Below are 19,393 nucleotides of genomic sequence, written 5' to 3'. Positions count from 1 at the left end.
CGTGCCATTGAGCGCTATAACTTTATTTAAAAAAATAACGCGGCAACGCGTCAAGTCGAACTTTGTTTCGTGCAAGCGTGGTACACGACCTCCCTAGGTAAACAACCGCTATAGGCTTTCAAATTAGCACATGGGCTGCCATTTCGTAAAGAAATGAGCTCCACCGTGTACCCGCGCGGGTGTGGCTGGGCACGAAGCGTGAGTACATGCACGGTGCACCTATTCTCTTCTTGTATACGTACACCACCTACGTGGGGTTGTGTGAGAGAGATACAAACCTAGAGAGATATAGTGTGTGGGTTCTTGAGAGTTTTTTTCGGGGGGGGGGGTCAATCAAAAAATGTAACATATGTAATGTGTGTGAAATAGAGTCCTGGATATAACATATATATAGAGGGGGCAATCCACGAGAAGAGAGTGGAGGTATCATCGGCTTGAGGTGTCCATAGATTCGAAGAGAGGGATGATGTGTGTGTGTGCGCGCGCGCGATTGATAAAGAGTGCCATCGAATTTGTGTGTGCCCACGTCAAAGATATAGAGTGGCTGGCCTACTGGAATGTGAGATGGGACATGTGCAGTTTGTCTCTGTGGCATGGATACCTACCTACAGTTCTCGACTATCGGTGTGTGGTGGGGGAAGAGGGAGGCCCAATTAACTATAGAGGTACAATGGCTGGTATATGTGTGGAGGAGGAGAGAGGCCTACCTCATGTATTACGGAGATCGATCTGCCTCATGTATTAAGGGAGATCGATCGGCATCCATGCATATGTGTAGGAGAGGAATAAGGTTGGGAGAGAGACATAGCTAGAGTGTTGGAGGGGGTGGTAGTGGAGTTGCTTCAACAAATGGTGGGATAGGCTTGCTAGACAAACGGAGGGCACGCCCGCAATATCAATAAGAGAGGAGATGGGTGCTTGTTGTCTGTGCACGTGCGTGTGAGAGATGGGTCAGGAGGCATGCACGAATGATGAGGGGGGACGATGTGGCTGTGGTAAGCAGACGTAACTACATAGGAAGATCAATTGCCCTTTGTTAGAGAAAGGAGAGACATAACTTGTGAGGTACGTCGATCGATGGGGGGGTAGTTAAAGTCGATCTAGGTATATGTTGGGAGATCGATCGGTATACATGCATGTGTGTGTTAGAAGCAAATGAGGCACGAGGAGAAGGATAGAGAGAGAGGGATGCATGTAGGAGGTGGTACGAGAGGCATACTATATCGAGGGGGGAGGAGTGTGCGACTACGAGAACGATGAAAAGAGTGGTGGGAGTGAGGCATGGACGGTGACAAGAGAAGAGGGGAAGCTTGTGTTTGTGCTAGGCACACCTGGCTAGAGAGGCATATCGATCGATGTGTGCCGTAAAGAAGGAGCTGGGGGGCCTACACACACTGTGGGTGAACGACCTAAAGTGAAAAGACGAATTTGCGCGATGGAGCTAGAGAATGCTGAGGGAGGGTGAGAGGGATGCGAGCGTATGCATGCACAAGAGAAAGTTAGCGCTAGCTACAAAGATAAGAGGGTTGTGTGGGTGTAAAAGACGAATAGAGATCATATATACTTCATTATAAAAAGCAAATTCAGATATTTGAAGAATTTATCATAGTGTTTCAAACCGACGCATGTGTGAATATATATAACGGTGATACACATGGTGTGGTTATGAACATGTTATACTACATTTAATATATTTTATCTCTACTCTTATAAAAAATGGAGTTGTTGATGATGGTGTGCCTGCCGTCCTGCATTATAGGCCGTACGATTTATATCTGGCGGATAGCGAGGAAACTATGATGGTTGAAGTTGGCAACAATCATGATTGTAGATTCTTATTGAAATAGAGAAACGAATTCAAACTTAGTTCGAATTGCAGCGGTAGTATAGACATTTGGAATGCACTAAAATGTTGGTATGAGTAGGTTACATGCATTATACAGCAAGCGAAAAAATTTAATCGGACATAACATGGATTCATACTCCCTCCTTCCATCTATATAGGGCGTAATGAGATTTTAAAGACCGCCTTTGACTATTGACAAGATTAATAGTACATGACATGCACAATGTGAAAATTATATCATTGAAAGAACCTTTCACAGACGAATTTAACGGTGTGCTTTGTGTAAGTTGCATGTCATATATCATTGCTCTAATATTTGGTCAAAGTTAGCATCGAAAAACGCATTAGGCCCTATATAGATGGAAGGAGGGAGTAGCTTTGAATAGCATTTGTATAGTAAAACGGGGCAAGACTCTCTCTTTGTGTGGTGTGAATAGTTTTATTTTTTCGTTTTCTTTTTGGTTGAGGGAAGTGTGAATTGATTTGGTACGTACAAGTACAATATTACTACATGTTAGGCTTGTCCCTAAAATTCAACCCGCGTCTTGTTATATCCCGAAAATTCAGATATCGTGCTCCCAAAACTGGCGCCTTCACAACCCGCGCCTTGCTATCCCGAAATTACAACGCGCGCGAAAACTCCCTCCAGCTGCCAAATCCCGACACGCGAAATCCCCCTTCTAACCCTGAGCCGAAAGGGCCGCTAGTTCAAATCGGTGCGGGGTACTTTTGTAACACACCCTACATTTTGGACAAGAGCGTCCCTAAGTCATGCTTCACCCCCTCCCATCGCCCCCTTTTCGCCATTCGAAATCCTAGGCCGCCATAACCTCTCCGCTCCAGCCGCGAAACCCCACCCTCCTCCGTCCGCCACGTCACCGCTGCCCAGCCGGAGCCTCTTCCCCGATGACGTCGTCCACCACAATAGCTCAACGTCCCTCGTCCACCTCCCTGGATGAGGATCCGTCGTCCATCTCGCCGTCCCGCCGGTTCAGCCACCCCGTCCTCCACCTCCAAGGAGCTGCTCCGACGATCCCCTCGTCTATCGCGGCTGCTCCATCCCCATAGCGCCGCCTTAACCTGCTCCACCGGAACTGCAGCATCCTCACCGACTCCTCGGACAAAGCCGAGGCCTACTCGGCGCCACCAAAGAGGTTGTACACTCATCGCATCGCACCTTCTCCTTAACTCGACCTCCCGGCACCGACGGTGCTCCATCCCGCACCCCCATGGAGCGGCTACCTTGAAGCCGGCGCCGCGGGCGACATCTCCACGGCGGCTCTCCCCAGTGCGAGGCCCCTTCGGCGGCGGCGTCCATACCAGCCGGATCTGCTGCTGCTGCTCCAGCTCTTGCTCGCGCTGCTGCTGCTGCTCTGGCTCTCACTCGATCGCTCGCTCGCCCAGCTGCTGCTGCTGCTCTCCCCCTCACTCGTCCTGCTGCTCTGCTCCGATTAAGCCACACTTCAGTCGACCGAATCGACTTTTGGGTCAGTTGATTTTCAGGGGTTGGGGGGCTCGCCGGAGTTAAGGAAGAACCACCCGCAGCGGGGACGGAGGCTCGCCGGAGAGGTACCCCACTATCTATCTTAGGGTTCAAGGTGGGGGGCGGGGGGCTAGAGGGCTGGCCGGGGCGGCGGTGGCGAGTTGTTTCAGGGCGGCGAGGCGGCGCTGGGGCCGGTGGTGGCTGGCGGCTCAGGGGGGGGTGCAGGTTGAAGATGAACTGCAGGCCCTCCCTAAACTACATGTCAAGTGCCTCTCTGCTACCATTGCGTTCAGTTTCGACAGTAGCATTCAGATTCCACAGTAAATTTCAGTTTCGACGGTTAAGTTCAGAGTCAAGAGTTTTTACCTCATCTGTTGTAGTCAGGTGGTTTTTGGTGATGTTAATTTTACATCCATTTTACATCATCTATTGGAGATGCTATTAGAATCCCACTTGAGATTGACGATGTCTGTCTTGTGCTGCTTTAGCCTTGTCGTCTTACGGCTCACCGGAGCTGCTCCAACGACAGAACGATCCATCACAATAGAGCAGTGCCCTGGACGCCGTCTACAGATTCCTCAGATCTTCCTCCACACCTCCGACAGCCACCTCTGCCTCAACTGCTTTAGCGACCAACCCAATGATGCTGAGGTCCACACGGCTACGGCAAAGAGGTTGTACACTTGTTGCATCACTTATTACTATACATTCATGTCGACCCATTAGGGCTATTTTGGTTCAACGGAAAAACGTCGATCCACTCGTTGTTACCATCACTCTAAATTTCTGCATGCTCTCCTTACATAATCTCACCATATTTTTTTCGTATGCATGTCAGATATTGTACACAGTCATGTTGAACATGTAGAGAAAAAGAGAAGAGTTTTGCGTGGCAATACAATGTCATGCAGACATCGCTCCATGGTGGGTTCAATGGCAAACCCTCCCCACCCCTCTCCAGATTGTAATCGAGAGGAAGATATCTATTCTGAGGCGGATTCAGACGCCGCTGACCACTCCTATTTACCCCCAAGGGGTTTTCTCAACCTTGGCATGATGATGTTAGTCATATCATGCATATGTTGCCTTGCAGTGCCTACTTTTGACATCATATATGTCATCTGCTTAGTTTAGACATGTTCTGTAATGCCACCTGTTTAGTTTCTATATCATATATGGGAATTATGCAGCCTCATGTCTTTTAGCTAGCCATAATATATGTGAAATGTGCAATGCCATCCTATTTAACCAGGCATCATATATTTGAATGACATCTTGCCCATCCTTTTCTTCATTACATTTCCATTTGTCGACAATGTTTGTACATTAAACTACTCTTCCTGTGAATCAGCCATTTGGGTGGGAGATGGAAAAATCTGGAGTGAAAACAAGGCCTTCGGAGCAGACACTGCCACCTGTCGAAGCAGATCTCTTGTTGGGTCCCGATAGCTCCTCAGAGATGGATTCAGAGACAGATGACCAGTCCTATTCCCCCACTGAGGTGTATGCTCTAACTTGGCACGGTTATACTGCTCATATCATGCATACGGTGTCTTGCATTGCATAGTTTAGACATCATATACACAATATTCAACACCATGTTCTTAGTTCAGACATCATATCGAATGCCCTCTGTTTAGCATATAAATCACATATGTGAATTAAATGATGCGATCCTGATTACTTAGATAACATGTAGGTGAATTATGTCATGCGATCCTGTTTAGTTATTCATCATATCTTTGAATTATGTTATGCTATGCTATCCAGTTTAGATAGACATCATATATGTGAAATTATGTCATGCTATCCGTTTTAGTTAAACAATATACATGTCAACTATTTCATGCCCTCTTTTTTCCACACTATCTATTGCATCTGTCTCTCATACAACGTCTGTACATTCAACAATGTTTCCTGTTTATCAGCCATTTGAATTGGAGCGGGTGATGCCAGTATCTAGCTGACTAAAAACACGGTCTTCAAATAAAACAGTGCTACCTCTTGGTGGAGATAGCACCCCGGTTGTACATGCACAAGAACCGGGCCCTACCACACATAACCCAAACTCTCGCAGATTGTACCCTTACTGCGATGGACAGAGAACCAGCTTCACCCAATCTAACCCCAACACTACAAGAAATATGTCAACTTGTGACCCTCACTATTGGCCGCTGAAAGGTCATTGTTTTTCATTTGCGACCTTTTTTGACCAAAAACAGAAGGTCAAAAGCTGGCGGTCGTAAACTGAAATTAACGACCTTCTGTAAAAGGTCGTTGGTTCTTGGACCAAAATTTTGGTCACTAGCAGCCTCCCCAGACCACGTAGGCATCCAGCGTGGCAAGCTGATGTGGCACAAGAATCAGCCCGGTCCGATTCGGCGTTTTACATGGGCCGAGCCCAACAATTCGGCCTTTTAATGTATTTTTTCCTGTTATTTTTTGCTAGCTACATGGGCTTGGGGCATTGGTTCGGCCTTTTTTGCTTTCTGAGGTGCAGCCTTTTCACATTCTATATATTTTTTATTTTCGGGTTTTCTTTTTTTTGTTACATTCAATTTTTAGATTATTGTAGTCAACTGGATGCACATTGTCAGATTCTTCTAGGCACTAGGTCCCAAACATCAGGTTTTAATTTTTCACAACTTGTAACTCAATGATATACCAATCAGAGAACACATTTTAAATATATTCAAATAACAGCCAAATCACCGATGTACCAATCAAGTTTATTACATTCCACCAATCACAATATAACCATACAATATTACACCAATCACAATATAGCACTCTACAGATAAAACGCTCAAGAAGTACAGGCACGTCTCCAACACCTTAGCGCCTTCAACCTGCAAAACACCTTAGCGTCTCCAACACCCCTTGACGCCCTGGTAGGTAACGACGATGTGGTAGTGGTGGAAGCCGCCGCCAAGGCCGACGGCGCCTGCGTTGTCCTCGTCGAAGCAGGTGCGCTGCAGGCCACATCATCGTATTTGAGCATTAATATTTCCGTATTACTACACAGGAACTACAACACTAGGAGTACACAGCAACTAGTAGCAGAACTAGAAGAAATAGTCAAATTGAGTGTACACCAATATCATCAGGAACATGAGTATAACAAGCATCTTGCTTTACTGGGATAAAGTGATACAGCAGAATTACTAGGATACAGTGACACAGCAGCAATAAGATAACATATTATGTGCTACAGGCTGACATTTCCAAAGTGGCACATTTGATATGCTAAGGACTTGTTGATCTAATCCAGGTTTTGTTTTACAAATTAGTTTTGCTGTAAATTCAGCTAGTGTTCAAGTTATAAACAGTTTCTTTTTACTTGCCATCTTTGTTTCTTCTCCGTGACATTTAGTAGCACACAGGAGTATATCCTGCTGTGCCTATGCATTGCAAGAGCCAAACCAATACTAAATATTAGTGCAAACCTAACATACTTGAACAGCTTGGTCAGGGCAAGAACAGACCTGATGAACTCTGAAGTTGAACGAATGGTGAACGAGCCCGTGGAGAGGCAGAGCACCTGCATTTGACACAAACTGCTAAGGATCAATGCAAACCAAACACACTATTGATATTGTACAGAAATGGGTAGTAGGATTCAGAAAGTGTGAATGTGATACAGTAAAAAATTGCATGCTATGCACATCAAGTTAAAAGGCACAAGTTATATAGTATCCTCAAGCAGAGCAAGTGTACAGCAAGTTGATAAAAGAATGCTCAGTCTTGCCGTGGACTCACAATCCACATCTAACAGCCCACCATCTCGTATATACATCCAAACCATAAAATAGCGGTCAAACAGCAAGGTAGTGCAAAGAAATTAAGTAAACTATTGGCTATTAAGTAGTATACTCATGTGGTGAATTTTATGGAATACTTAATCTATACTCTGCATCTACCAAAAGCAAATCTCCTTGAATAGGTTCTGATGCCAAACAATCCAAAGGCATCTAACTGAAAAAGGCAAAAGAATGGAGCTTCTGCTGCAGTGAATTGAAACCCAAAGCACCCCCAAACCGTAGCAGACTAAACTAGCTAGCTCTAGGAGAACTAAAACGCTAGCTGCAAGCAAGGAATGGAGGAATGGATGGTCACCGTTACTGAAGTTGATGCTTCAGGAGCCCGCCGGCGTGGTGGTTCAGGTGGTCGAGGAAGAAGAGGAGCATTACTGCATAATCATCATGAAACAATAGTGATTGAGTAAATCATAAAGCAGAATAACAAAATCATAATTAATCTAAATCGACTCAGAATCAGATAGCATATGATGAGCATGTTTACATCTTTTACTAATCAAAGCACTTGCGCACACACCGGCAAAACTCTCCACCTGCTCTATCTTCACAGCGAAGGAAGCGAGCCATAGAAAATTTAGTACTAGGGGTTGCTTCAACTTCCATACTAAGAATGAATGTAATGTATCATGACAACTTTACCTAATCCTTGAAACAAGTATGCATATTATTACTTTTAATGCCTCCCGACCTCCGGGTCAATATGTAACACATTTTGCAACTGGTACTAGTTCACATGAACTCATTTTAAAGAAAATATAGCGTCCTAACTCCTAGTTAATTCCAGAACTGCCCAAATTTTACACACCTCATCTTCCTGAGGACACTGGACATCTCCTCTCTTCTTCTTCTTCGCCCTCTTGTGGGTACCCAAATTTCACTTCGCCACCTTCAGGGCACGCTTGTCCTTGCCAACCTTGAGAAGCTCAGTGATATGCTTCTCATACGGAGCAAACCCAGCGACCTCCCTGATCAAGTTCCTGACGAAATGCACCCTCTTGGTACCTTTCTGCAAACCAAAATGGTAACCGGTCAGAACAATGAGAATGAAAAACTTAAACAGGAGTAAACATCACAATAATATGAATTCTTACTACCACAAAGGATCTATTGCACTTGAGAATGAAGGAATTGTCACATATTCAACAAATTCAGAATCTAAACTGAATTTCGTCTACCAAATAAACTAGAACACCTCAAATCCAGTCTGCTAAGAGTATTTATTTGTCTACCAACAAGAAATCGAGCCTAACGCTTGAAACCCGCACAGCTCAACAGAACAGCATAGGCACAAGCACAACAGCACCAACGTCATCTGTATGCAAGATGTGTCTAGGATATCAGCACAGGCACAAGCACAACAGCTCTGCAAGGCTTGATTTAACACACTGAGGAACATTATTGATTTAGCAAGTGCAAAATACCATTACAATGCTCAATTCAACTAACAGAAACATCCTGAGATGAGTTTATACGAACAATCAGGAACACGAAGTGCAGCACAGCAAGTCGATCTACCATATCTATCAGTTGCATCTAATTAGGCACCCCAAAACCCTACCCGACGGAGAATGGCCCGAACAACGAGATAGCACGGCGCTGGGTTTCGGAACCTGAAGGGGAAGGGATCACGCCTGATGGCAGCGGTCGTGTTACCTGCGCCTGCTTCGCCCTCACGTACAGGGAATCCGCCGCCGGCGGCGCCCTCGGCGGCCGGGAGCATCCGCCGCTGCTCACCGGCGGGGTGACGCGGTAGGAGGAGTACCTGGAGCTCAGGCGCGGGGTGAAGTGGCTCCTGGGGACGGCGAAGCCGTCAGGGGTGCCGGGGCTCCACCTCTCCGCCGCGGCTGGTGGCGGTGCCCTCCCCCTCCCGCTGGTGGCGACGCTGCCCTCGAGGTGGCTGCTCAAAAGGATCTACGGAGAGGGAGGGGAAAGGATGCCGGCGGTGGAGTGGAGGCCGGGGTGGTCGCTCGTGGCTGCAGGAAGATGTGCCCGTCGGATCTGACCGAAAGAGACAGAGGAGGCCGGTGAGGTTGGGCGGCTCGCTTGATCTACTGAGGGGGCGACTGGGTGGTGGAAGGGAGGGGCGGTGGAGGAGGAATCTAGATCGGGAAGGGGGCGGCGGCGAGGAGATGGGGACGAGGGAGGAAGGGGGCGGCGGGGGGAGGGGTCGATCTGAGCTAGGGTTTGGGCTGCGGGTGGGGGGTATCTCTTTTTCTTTTCTTTTTTTTCTTTTTTCTGTAGATAGATGGATGGATGGATGTGGGATGGAGAGATGGATGGATGGATGGATGGACGCCATGTCATTGATCCGTGGACAGAGTTATGATTGGTTCAGAAAATTAGTGATGTAAAATAGTTTTCAAGTACTAAAAATAGAGGGATTTTGTGAAGTAGCTATCAAAAATATTTCGCAAAAGGGCACCACACAATTTTTCACTAGAGTTATACAACATTTTATGGATTAGGACCAATTTGTATGCATTTTTCATATTTCTAGCTATTTTTTAATCATTTTTCGAGTGGCAAAAATGTTTTTTTGTGAAGAACCTACCAAATAATTGTTGCAAAATTGCACCAAATCAATTTTCTAAAATATTAGGCCATATTTAATACACAATTGACCAAATGGTTGGGTGTCAAAAGTTTTCATCCACCTCTCATGAAAAAGATCAATTTCTGCCGATTCAGTTGGAAGCGGGTCAAATTTGAACTGCAGCTGCCTCATAGTTTGCTCTTTATTTTTTCAAAAATCATTTTTAGGTACAAAAGTATATATTTAATCAGAGAAACACCAAAAAAATTCCAAGATTCAACCACTAGATAGGAACGGTCATGCCTGCCATTTTGATCGCATTTTGAAACGGGCATAAAAAATTCAAAAAAATAAAAAAATTGGAAAACCTTCGCATTGTGTCATTATATGTGACCAAGTTATTAGAAAAAATTATAAACTTGTAATATGGCAATTCTTTTAAAAAAGTGTTCTCAGAAATGAGCTATCATGTGTGAAGATTCATGGCTTTCAAGCCAAATGATCAATCTTATGGCCACATTCATGACATAGTTTGTTCAAATGATCTCATATTGTGCACAAAGGGGCATCTTGGAATGGAAAACAATGTTGCCTAAGGAAGTTTTCATTTTATTTGGACGAAAAATTCATTTTCCATTTTTCGAGTGCCCGAAATGAGTTTTTTCGTGAAGGACCTACCATATATTTGTTGCAAATTTGTACCAGATCAATTTTATAAAATACTAGGACATATTTAATGCACAATTGACAAAATGGTTGGGTGTCCAAAGCTTTTATCCACCTCTGGTGAAAAAGACAAATTTCCGCCGGTTTAGTTGGAAACGGGTTAAATTTGAACTGCGGCTGCCTCATAGTTTGCTATTTATTTTTTCCAAAATTCATTTCTAGGTACAAAAGTATCTATTTAATCAGAGAAACACCAAAGGTTTTCCAAGATTTAACCACTAGCTAGGAACGGTCATTCCCGCCGTTTTGACCGCATTTTGAAACGGGCATAAAAAATTCAAAAAAATATTAAAAAATTGGGAAACCTTCGCATTGTGTCATTATATGTGGCCAAGTTCCCAGGAAAAATAACAAACTTGTAATACGACAATTATGTTAAAAAGTGTTCTCAGAAACGAGCTATCATGTGTGGAGATCAATGGCTTTCAAGCCAGATGATCAATCTTATGGCCACATTCATGGCATAGTTTGTTCAAATGATCTCATATTGTGCACAAGGGTGCATATTGGAATGGCAAACAATGTTGCCTCGGGAAGTTTTCATTTTCTATGGACGAAAAAACCATTTTCCATTTTTCGAGTGCCCAAAAGGAGGTTTTTTTGTGAAGGACCTGCCAAATAATTGTTGCAAAATTGGACCAAATCAATTTTCTAAAATACTATGACATATTTAATGCAAAATTGACAAAATGGTTGGGTGTAAAAAGTTTTGATCCACCTCTCATGAAAAAGACAAATTTCCGCTGATTCAGTTGGAAGCGGGTCAAATTTGAACTGCAGCTGCCTCATAGTTTGCTATTTATTTTTTCCAAAAATCATTTCTAGTTACATAAGTACCTATTTAATCATGAATACATGGTTTGGTGGCGATACGTCGAGGTTTGGGCGGTGGCCGAGGGCCCCAACTCTAGAGCGCGTAAACTCGCATGCCCGCCGCGTGGTCACCGCGTGACCGTGGCGTTGCCATGTGTTCTGGGCGGCCTAGGCATGTATAGTGGGTTGGGCACTCCCCAGGTAGGTGCTAGGAATTACAACATAAGATTCTCACGAGGAGACCGATCGATGCTCAAACATGAATTAGCAGCCAAGTGTTTGATTAGCGGTACGGGAAATGTACATGGCTAATGGGCGTGAGTTTTGGCTGAGGATGATCAGTTACTAAGAAGACCGTCTTCACAAATTTTTAGCTCAAAAGGAGGAGCCTAGGTGGTACTTGCTTTGCAAAGTACCACACTGGACATAAATACGAATGTTGAAGCTGGGCTCAAAATAATGAATGGATTGAGCTGGCATTTGGTGGAGGATGGTTATTTGGGTATACGAAAGCACCGTAGAAAATGGATACTATTTGGACATGCCAAAGTGGTACTTCCTTCACAAAGTGTTGTTCTGAACAGAATAGGAAAATGAATATTGTTGAATTATTTTTGAACTAGGCAAGGAAGGTTTTTTACATATTTGACGAAGATATGACCCAAAGAATTTATGAGATCTTTTGGGAATTTTGGGAATGACAGAAATATAGGTTGCTTCACAACCTGGGGCAAAAATTGCCACATGGACATGACACATAGGCAAAACTGATGAGGTGGCGCCTAGTCATAGCAACCCACCACAATTTACAAGGTTATGACCATCTATATTGGTCGTGATCAGCTAGAAATAAGGCAGCGGACTAGTGCTATCTGCTTTATGACCATTTCGTGTAAGGAAATTACGACCTTTCTGACCAAAATGGTCGTTATAGTTTAGGGTTTGGAGCCCCCCGAACAGCTTTTGACCAATTGGTCTGAAATGGTCATCGATCTATGACCAATTCTTCCAGGGTCACTGACAGAAGGTCACTAGTTGACATATTTCTTGTAGTGCAACCCCAGCCGATAGTAACCCAGTTCCTGTTGACACAGCACCATCTCCACCACAGAGCTCCCAAACAAGAGCAGTTAGTAAGGCAGCTCCAGTGCCCAAAGGGCCAGTACTATCACGGCGAACCCCAACTCCACCAGTTAGTACGCCTATTCCTGTGGAGGAAGCACAACCAGCTAGTCGTAGTTTAGCATCTATCGCATTTGATGTTGTTAAATCGTATGTGCGTATCTTCCCATCTTGGAAATATTATACTGAAGATGAAGGAAAATGCCAGTTGCAGGTGTTTGTCCAGGAGTTATGTGTAAGTAATGTTATTCATGACAATTCTTTGCTTCGTCCCATACATCCTACCTCCATGATGGTTATAATACAACAAATTTTCCCATTTTTCTCTATAGAGAAGGACCGATTTGGAAACTCAGGATGAGGTAACCTGTGCTAATACCTCTGCTATCTTCAAGAATGCTTGGTGGCAATATTGGAATTACCTGAAGAAAACGTACTTCACCGGCAAAGAAACTCATCAAATTCCCTTACGTTCTCCTGAGACACATTTACTGGACGATGACTGGGAACGCCTTGTTCTGTACTGGTCCCGAACCAAGAATGTGGTAAGGTCTATGAGCTCATTTTCTATTTTTAAGTATTATATTCTTGCGTCTTACTGTACTCTGTTCATGTAGAACAAGTGCCTAAACATGAAGAACAACTGTTCTAATTTAAGATTCCATTGCTATCATAGTTCAAAAAAGCGCTAGGCGTTAATTGTGCGTTTTGCCACCGCGTTGCGCTTTACTGACCAAAGCGCATGCTTATGCGCAGTTATGCACAGATTATGCGTAGTTATGCGCAATGCGTTTTTCCAACGCCTAGAGCCTAGGCGCGCTTAAGCGCTCGCTTAGGCGCGCCTTTTTTAACTATGATTGCTTTGCTCTTGTATCATTGTATTTACTCATACAAACTTATTTTTAAATTGAAGGATCCAATGAAACTCCAATGGCACAGCATGTATGTTCACGCATGTTTCTTTAACAGGTTTTCTCTTATCAACAGCTCTGTTGATTTCAATTTCAATTGTGTATACAGTTGACTTTCATATCATGCACATTACTAGCATCACAACAGAGCCAATAGTGTTGTTGTACATGTAGACCCGTGGTACCCATCTGAAATCTTGTTGTGCCGTGTAGTTTCCCATGCTTTGTATTCTTTCACTACTGCTTTGTCTTGAACTGATATGATTTGAACCATGTCTCTATTTTGATTTGGCAAGACAACGCAGTGACCATAGGACATAGATATATGTTTGTTTGATGCTTTTATTATGTACTAGTACTTGGCAATAGAAGACTTGGTAGTTTGATCCTGTCCACCTTACTAATGAACTGGTTCACCGAAATGAGTTTCATATACTAGTACATGCTAAACTTGTTACGTGTCTGCTTGTTTCTTCTTTTAGAATGCTGACAGAATATTGGGAAGAGTGCCTTATTAAGCAATGGTAAAGGAAGTAATGCAGATAAGGTTCAGGATAGTGACACATCCTTGTTGGTCTCCAACAAAGCTGATAAAACAGCTAAGGAAGACTATCTTGAAGACAGCGAGACAACCCCAAAGTCCTGTCTTGGTTTAGTGTTTGAGTTACTGGCCACTACCGCCTGCACAAGCTATTCAAACTCACTGTCTGAATCAGTTCGGTTTCTTGAGTCTCAACTACAAGCTGAAAGACATCGATCAGCTGTGCTGCGACAAGAAGCGGAAGCACTGCGGAAGTCCTTGGAGCATTCAGATGCATACTTTCTGGTGCAACAGCAAGCGTTGGAGGATTTTAGCGCCAAACAGGACAAAGCTAATCAGCTTGCTAAGCTTATTGCCAGCATGGTGGATACCCAGGATAATGTTTCTTGAGCTCTTCTGAAGTTGTTTCAGTTATGCTCTTGTTTTGCTGCCACGTTTATTTGCACTGGTGGCCAATTTTGACGGCCAGTGCATGTAATGTGCTGCTTTGTTCCCTATATTTGCACTGGTGGCGAACTTTGATGCCCAGTGGATGTAATATGTGTAATAGCGGTAATAGGCTAGCGTTAATTGCTTTCTTATTTATTTCCTTATTGTCTTGTTTAGTTGTTTGCTTGTAGTCACTGCAGTTCTTTTTCTGTTTTTTTCTAGTGGCCACAATAGCCTATTTTTGGTAACTAGGCCAAAATAATCATGGCAACACACGGACTGTTGTAACCATGGGCCTCCTGCAGGCCGTATGATCCATGGGCCTTCGTCCGGCCGTAGGATCCATCGGCCTTCTATACGGGCCTTAGGGTCCATGGGCCTTCTACGGGCCGTAGGGTCCATGGGCCTTCTACGGGCCGTACGATCCATGGGCCTTCTAAGCGTCGTACTATCCATGGGCCTCATACGGGCCGTAGGATCCATGGGCCTTCTACGGGGCGTATCATCATTTCGCCAATCATGGGTCATACTATTCGTGGACCATAACGGGCCGTTAATAGGCCGTATTTGATAACTCTATGAAAACAGCCCAACGGGTTTTTTTTGACATGAAAACGGCCCAACGTATTAACGGTCCGCAAATGGGCCGACTATAACGACGGGCTGAATTTGGCCCACAAGCAGAAAATGACAGTAACGGGCCATATGTAACCGAATGCTGCAAATGAGCCCAAGAATCAATGGGCCCTGAGAAGGCCAAAAGATAACTTGGGCTGGAAACGGCCCAATGGAATAACGGGCCGTTAATGGGTATAAAGTGATACACTGTTCATTACGGGCCAGTTTCACCACGGGCCGTTAATGGGCCAAGAGTTACAAAGGTCCTCATATGGGCCGAAAGAAGTCATGGGCCACACATGGGCCGGAAGTTAAAACGGGCTGAATCATATTGGACGGCCCAGATGACGCTACTGGGCCTAATTCGGATAGGGCGTAACGGGCCCTGGGTTAGCGGGCTGTAAATGGGCTATATGCGAACAGGCCGTTAACAGGCTTTCCGTGGGCCGGCCCCACACCTTTTGACCAAGTCAAATGGGCCGGCCTTTTCACAGGAATGGGCCTCTGTTGGGCCGTGCCACATGTTGCCGTATCATAGGCGCCTTCGGTCCAATGAGCGGATGACATCTGTCCCAACGGTGAGCCGACACGTGTTTCCTCTAGCCAATGATGATTTTACACGTGGAAAATCCCCATTGGTCGGGGCTGTTAACGGGTTATCGGATCCAAAACCCGACCCGATAGCTTAACGGCGTTCCGTTATGGTGGATGCCACGTGTCAGTCACCCTTGACGAAAGCACTTCTGTGACGCGCGATTTATCGTCATGGAAGTGGACACTTCCGTGATGATAATTTTGGCAATGTCATGGAACACTTCTACGACAGCACAGGTATGACTATCTTGATTCTGTCATAAATTTGTCATGGATGTACAAGCATGACAGAAAACGCGACCTACTGTGACAAACACGTATCATCACGGAAGTGTATTTTTTTTGTAGTGACACGAGGGAAAACACGAGGGGAAATGAGAGAAAACACTCAAATCAACAAGAAATGGTCACACATGTGCTAGATCCATGAACACAAAGAGAGATAGAAAGGTCCAAATCCAACAAAGGGGGATACAAGAGGCAACTAGTTCATCTCGATGAAGGAGACGTTGAATCCATGAAGGATCTTCCCTAGATGGGGGCTTCATCCACTAGGGATCTTCTCACATGGAGGTCTTGAACTCCATGGGAGTGGTAGTCTCTCTCTCTATCAAGATAAGAGTAATAGGAGCAAAGCTCACATACAAATTAGCTAACCTAATGCTAACCCTAACTAGACGAAGGGCAAGGACGTTCGATAAACAGTGCGCAGATAGGCAGTGTTGGATGTCTGATAGGCGTCGGTCGTCCGGTCTCTCGTGGGGGTCCGGACGTCCGGAGGGCATAGGACTTCCGACGTTTTGGCTCTGGTCGAGGAACACCGGATATTCGGACGAGGTCGGGCGTCTGGTGGCTGAGACGTCCGGCATCCGGTGGTCGTCCGGGCGCTGTAGGGTGCCTTGGCTGTAGTCGTTATGACTGGTGGAGTCTCCAGGCGTCGGACGTCCGGAGATCGTCGGTCGTCCGAAGATCGTCCGACGTCCGAGAGCTGTAGCTTTCTAGCAGCTCTTCCTCTTGTTCCTCGCACCTAGTGTCCTCGCCGTCTTGTCCAATTCTCCTAGCTGTTCCATGGCTTTCCTCCTGGTTCCTGGTCATGCATAGCACATACATTTGAGGTAGTAGCCATGTCTCACATGTGGAAAGTGACGGTCCGGAGAGGAGAGAGTTCACCTTGTGTCCAATGGCACATGTTCGAGGTCTCGTCATATGTCCTCTTGGGTCTTGGGGAGTCGTCATAGTGTACATGGGGATGACCGTAGGATGCTCCGCATCATCTCCCCCCTTGGGAAAGATCCGAGCTTGGATCGTGATCGTCATCACCATGGAAACGGTTGTCGTGGACGGACTTGTAGTTGGACAGAGTTGAAGACATGGCGCAATCCAAGTAGTCCAAGGTGTCTCCGGAGTGGTATTCAATATAGTAAAACGGGATATGGCTCTCTCTAGTGATGAGGTGCGAATTATCTTTTTTTTTGTACACGTTAAGCTTGTTCTCCCGAAATTTCAAGTCGCGCTTTGTTATGCCAAAATTTCAAGCTAGCATCTCTCTCTATCATGCTGCGAAACTCCCGCCTCTTCAACCCGCACCTTGTTACCTCGAAATTTTAGGATGTATCTTGCAACCTCTTGAGCTCGTGTTGGTTTTTCCCTTGAAGAGGAAAGGGTGATGTAGCAAAGTAGATTAAGTATTTCCCTCAGCTTTTGAGAACCAAGGTATCAATCCAGTAGGAGACGATGCGCAAGCAACCGAATACCTGCACAAACAAACACCAACTTACACCCAACACGATAAAGGGGTTGCCAATCCCTTCACGGTTATTTGCAACGTGAGAGCTGATAGAGATGGATAAACAGTAAGGTAATGTTTTTGGTATTTTTGGTTTATGGAACAGAAAGTAAAAGATTGCAAAGAAAGTAAATAGGAAACTAAAATTGTAGATCAGAAACTTATATGATGGAAAATAGACCCGGGGGCCATAGGTTTCACTAGAGGCTTCTCTCAAGATAGAAATTATTACAGTGGGTGAACAAATTAATGACGAGCAATTGATAGAAACGTGCAAAGTTATGAAGATATCTAAGGAAATGATCGTGAATATAGGCATCACGTCCATATCAAGTAGACCGACTCCTGCCTGCATCTACTACTATTACTCCACACATCGACCGCTATCCAGCATGCATCTAGAGTATTAAGTTCATAAAGAATGGAGTAACACTTTAAGCAAGATGACATGATGTAGAGGAATTAACTCAATCAATATGATGAAAACCCCATCTTTTTATCCTCGATGGCAACAATACAATATGTGTCAGTTACCCTTCTGTCACTAGGATCGAGCACCGCAAGATTGAACCCAAAGCTAAGCACTTCTCCCATTGCAAGAAAAACCAATCTAGTTGGCCAAACCAAATCGATAGTTCAAAGAGACTTGCAAAGATATCAAATCATGCATATAAGAATTCGGAGAAGATTCAAATAATATTCATAGATAAGCTGATCATAAATCTACAATTCATCGGATCTCGGCAAACACACCGCAAAAGAGTATTACATCGAATAGATCTCCAAGAACATCGAGGAGAACTTTGTATTGAGAATCAAAGAGAGAGAAGAAGCCATCTAGCTACTAGCTATGGACCCGTAGGTCCGTGGTAAACTACTCACGCTTCATCGGAGAGGCAATGGTGTTGATTTAGAAGACCTCCGTGATTGAATCTCCCTCCGACAGGAAGCCAGAAAAGGCCCTAGATGGGATCTCATGGGTACATGTAGGATCAGAAGTATGTCTAGAGGAGGGGGTGATTAGACTACTTGACCAAATAAAAATCTAGCCTTTTCCCAATTTTAGTTCTTGGCAGATTTTAGCAACTTCGCACAAGTCAAGCAATCAACCTACACATGCAATTCTAAGAGTATAGCAGCGTATTGTAAATCAATTGCATATGAAGGTAAAGGGATGAGTTTGAAGGAGCAAACGCAATGTTGACACAGAGATTTTTTATCCGTGGTTCCGATAGGTGGTGCTATCGTACATCCACGTTGATGGAGACTTCAACCCACGAAGGGTAACGGTTGCGCGAGTCCACGGAGGGCTCCACCCACGAAGGGTCCACGAAGAAGCAACCTTGTCTATCCCACCATGGTCGTCGCCCACGAAGGACTTGCCTCCCTCGGGTAGATCTTCACGAAGTAGGCGATCTCCTTGCCCTTACAAACTCCTTGGTTCAACTCCACAATCTTGTCGGAGGCTCCCAAGTGACACCTAGCCAATCTAGGAGACACCACTCTCCAAGAAGTAACAAATGGTGTGTTGATGATGAACTCCTTGCTCTTGTGCTTCAAATGATAGTCACCCCAACACTCAACTCTCTCTCATAGGATTGGATTTGGTAGAAAGAAGATTTGAGTGGAAAGCAACTTGGGGAAGGCTAGAAATCAAGATTTATGTGGTTGGAATGGAATATCTTGACCTCAACACAAGTGTAGGTGGTCCTCTCTCAGAAAATATGTGTTGGAAGTGTAGGCATGTTCTGATGGCTCTCTTCACGAATGAAGAGTGGGTGGAGGGGTATATATAGCCTCCACACAAAATCTAACCGTTACACACAAATCACCAAACTCAGTGGGACCGAATCAAGAAACTCGGTCAAACCAATTTAGTTCAAAATGTGAACATTAGGATTCTCGGTGGGACCGACATGTCAACTCGGTGGGACCGATGTCATTAGGGTTAGGCATAACGTAATCTCGGTGAGACCGATTACACAAACTCGGTGAGACCGATTTTGGTAATAGCCAAACAGAGAGTTGGTCAGGCAAACTCGGTGGGACCGATTCGCTCATCTCAGTTGGACCGAAACGTTACGAAAGGGAAACAGAGAGTTTGCATTGCAATCTCGATGGGACCGATCGCTCATCTCGGTTTGACCGAAACGTTACGAAAAGGAAACAAAGA

The 19,393-nt window shown here is 44.9% G+C and overlaps 1 long non-coding RNA gene across 1 annotated transcript; it reads right to left on the bottom strand.

Annotated features, from left to right (window-relative positions):
- Positions 1-5,991: 5,991 nt before the first annotated feature.
- On the bottom strand, positions 5,992-9,323 carry LOC109785388 (uncharacterized). The gene is made up of 4 exons (XR_012184595.1): positions 8,801-9,323; positions 7,953-8,153; positions 6,815-7,518; positions 5,992-6,301 (listed from the first exon to the last, which is right to left on the bottom strand). It is a non-coding gene; the product is annotated as an uncharacterized lncRNA (long non-coding RNA).
- Between the last annotated feature and the right edge of the window lie 10,070 nt (positions 9,324-19,393).

The sequence above is a fragment of the Aegilops tauschii genome, chromosome 5, assembly GCF_002575655.3.
Source record: "Aegilops tauschii subsp. strangulata cultivar AL8/78 chromosome 5, Aet v6.0, whole genome shotgun sequence".
In the NCBI taxonomy this organism is placed as follows: Eukaryota; Viridiplantae; Streptophyta; class Magnoliopsida; order Poales; family Poaceae; genus Aegilops; species Aegilops tauschii.
Note: the sequence above shows the minus strand (reverse complement) of the source record. Positions and strands in the feature narration are given on the sequence as shown.